Source organism: Trachymyrmex septentrionalis, unplaced genomic scaffold (genome assembly GCF_001594115.1).
Source record: "Trachymyrmex septentrionalis isolate Tsep2-gDNA-1 unplaced genomic scaffold, Tsep1.0 scaffold6, whole genome shotgun sequence".
NCBI lineage: Eukaryota > Metazoa > Arthropoda > Insecta > Hymenoptera > Formicidae > Trachymyrmex > Trachymyrmex septentrionalis.
This window is the reverse complement of record NW_017305778.1, coordinates 2,010,375-2,013,754: the sequence shown is the minus strand read 5'-3', so window position 1 is coordinate 2,013,754 and position 3,380 is coordinate 2,010,375. Positions and strand designations below refer to the sequence as shown.

The 3,380-nt window shown below is 32.8% G+C and overlaps 1 protein-coding gene across 5 annotated transcripts in view; it reads left to right on the top strand.

Annotated features, from left to right (window-relative positions):
- The window catches only part of LOC108752314 (multidrug resistance protein homolog 49-like), a 92,739-nt gene that overhangs the window by 8,500 nt on the left and 80,859 nt on the right, over positions 1–3,380 (top strand). The gene's annotated exons all lie outside the window — the stretch shown is intronic.

Below are 3,380 nucleotides of genomic sequence, written 5' to 3'. Positions count from 1 at the left end.
GTGTGTGTGTGTGTGTGTGTGTGTGTGTGTGTGTATACACACATATATATATATATATATATAAAATACTCCGGTGCTATGTAATAACGCTCCGGTATGTTGTACTTCGTAAGGAACATCATGCTTCATAAGGAATTCATCTTCAATAATGCATTCTTTGAATTTTAAGATAATAATAAGATGCCTATAATTAAATATTAAAATGTTTAAAACAGAAAAATCTAATTTCCTACAAAAATAGCCGCGAGATAAATAAAATTGGTACATCAGGCTTTGGAAATGAGCAGCTTAATAAAAATGATAAGTCCGCAGTTTACATTAACTTTAAGAATAGCCAATTTATTTGTTTCAAGTTGTTAAAAAAATCTCTCACTAAAGTAACTGCTTATTAAATACTTATAATTTAATATTTTAATATTTTAAAACTAGGTGTGTAATGAATGTGCTTATGTCATTGGAAGAAGCAATATAATAATAAGAATACTAAGATATTTGAGAAGTATATTAAGGTGTGCGTTCACGGACAAGTTTAAATGTCACTCCTCTGCCTTTGAAATGTTTCGTAAGAATGTAAATATTATGCTTATATATCGCCTTATCAATATTATGTAAGATCCCTTCGTTAATATTTTACGTATCAATGAAAATATAGGAAACAATTCTATGCAAATATACAATATTTTATACAAAGTAAACAATTCTGTATAATGTTATATAAATACATAATAGATGCTATTGATATAAATCAATAATCTCAATTATTAATGAAGCTACGCTGTTTAATAGTCTCATTATTCGAGACCCTATTAGACCTACAAATCAATATCCGTTGCCATTAATGTAATATTAATTATCATTTAGCAGAAAGAATGATGAATCATCCACAGAATTAACAATTAAATAAGAATTTTATCAAATAATTATATATCAACTAATTTGAATTCCATTGTATTATGTTAAAATAGATATGCAAAAAACGCACTTATCTGATCGTAAAAATAGATTATCTAAATAAAAGAAGATTTTTTAAATTAAATTTTAATTTAAGTATTAATTTATTATATTATTATAATTTTATTAATATTATAATTATATTAATTTTAAATATTTAAAAGATAGAAGGACTCTCCATGTACAAAATATAAATAACAATAAATAAGGGCAAAGTAAGAGTCAAACAGATTTTTTAAATTGTGACACAATTAAAAAGAATAAATTACAAATAAAGAAAAATAAAATTGAAAAAATAAAATAAAAAACTCAGTTTAAATTCAAATATAAAACATTACAAGTTTCGATTACAGGATTGAGCCCCCTTCAGACATTAATTTATCACAAAAATCTGTACAAAATTAATTATCGAAAATGCCCACATATTCCTTATAATAACAGCTCGAGTAAGTTTTGATGTAGAACTCGATATTATTCTCATACGATTGAACAGTTTAAACGTGTCAAATGTGTTTAATTAATTTTAAATTAATATTTAATGTTAAAAAGTTATTTGAATTAAATAACGTGTAAAAAAATGTGTGTGTAATTAAAAAATTAATTTAAATTAATTTAAGAATTTTAAATTTCTTTTTCTTTCCTTAAATTAAAAAAATCTTAAAAAGAAATAAGTAATAATGTTATTATCCTGCATAAAATTAAGATTAAAATCGGTGCAATATGACTTTTTTTTATGTAAGATGTCCTAAAATGCACTTGATATTCCAAAATGCACTTTCCACGAAAGTTTCGCGATTCTATGACAACGTAAGAATATTTCTTTTAGCAAAGGTGTTAAAAACAGCTGAGAAAAAACAAGTTTGTCTTCCGCGTTTTCACAAAATATCGCGACAAGAAAATGTGCCAGGGTTATGGAGACGTTGATATTTTTATTAAGCGAAGAAGGGAAATATGACGATCCCACAATATCCAGCGTTTCGTCCATTTCTTTACTCTGTTGATGAACATTATGAGTTTAGCCGACATAGAGGCTTCCTCCTGCTAATATCGAATACCTACATCGACCATCGCCATTCAAGCCCGGACCTTTGTGTAAAAGAACGGTGATTAAAGGACTATGTACCAGCCATCTGCTGATCACGTATAGTTTTGTCGAAGTTGCTTACATACATGGAACAATCGAACGAATTAACGAGTTTTATTTAAGTGCGACAACAAATGTAAAGCGCGAGAACGTCGACTTTAGATATAAACAGATAGACAATGCGTTCTTCGCGAGAGATCTCTCAAGTGACTTTTCGCGACGTCTTCTCGGTCCGGTTGAATTCCATGGGGAGATTCTGCTCACAAGACTTTACTTAATACTCGCCAACATCCGTAAGAGAAACGATCAACAAAGGCCGTAGGTAAGCCCATACGGATAAAGTGACACGAAGAAATTGAAAATGCGGGGAATGTCGCGGATATGTTTCGTCTGTCCGACGAGATTTCTCGGTCGCGATGTTTAACCGAGATATTTCGAGATAAAGAGGAAGAATCGCTGCGGTCTGCATTTTCTCACGGAGAATATCCCTGGCGTCTAGGCGCGCATCCCTCACGTATTTCATGGACCCTGGGGGCGTTTGCGGAATTCTTGTTTGCAACGGGGGAGGAAATCGAGAGAAGAAGGAAAGAGGACGAAGAGATGGAGGAGTGAGAATTCGCGCAAGAGAGGAGTTGTCGAAGACTCGTCGACTTCTTCTTCGCTTCTTCGCGCGCAAAAGTTCGAAATACAGCCCCGAGGTGGCGAGTAACGGCAACGGCGGAGATGATTGATCGCAAAGAGCGCGCGGTGCTCTTCGAACGCCACAATGGAGATCAGAAATATGAGACCGGAATAAAATTCATAGCCGTTGCCAGGGGAGACGTTAGGCCGCGATTGAGATGCAAATAAGAGCGAGACACCCGGTAGCGGTGGGCGACTTCGTGGCATCTGCGTAACTCATTCGTACCGACGACAGAAGCGTTTGTGGAAAAGAATTTGTTATGAGCTCAGGAAACCGCTATCTGTGCTTCGAAATTTTCGGTGTCTTTGAGGAAATTTTTTCGACGAGTGGGACGCCCGACAAGGATCTTCATTCGTATCGCGAATCAACTGTTTATTTAAAAGCCGCGCAAAGAATATTTTAGGAAAGTAGGCTACGCGAAATGTATAGAGATCGATATCTATTTTAACCTTCAGACATGCGACGATTTTGGTTCTCTGCCTATTTTTTTTTTTTATTTTAATTTACCGTACAATTATTTTTATTCTACATTCAGAAAAAAGATACCAATGGCACACTCTAAAGGTAGCAACTGTATAAGTTCTATATGTAAAATTTATGTACAACAAGTTGGGAAATGCAAATATCTAAATAATTAAAATATATATATGTATATATTTTATT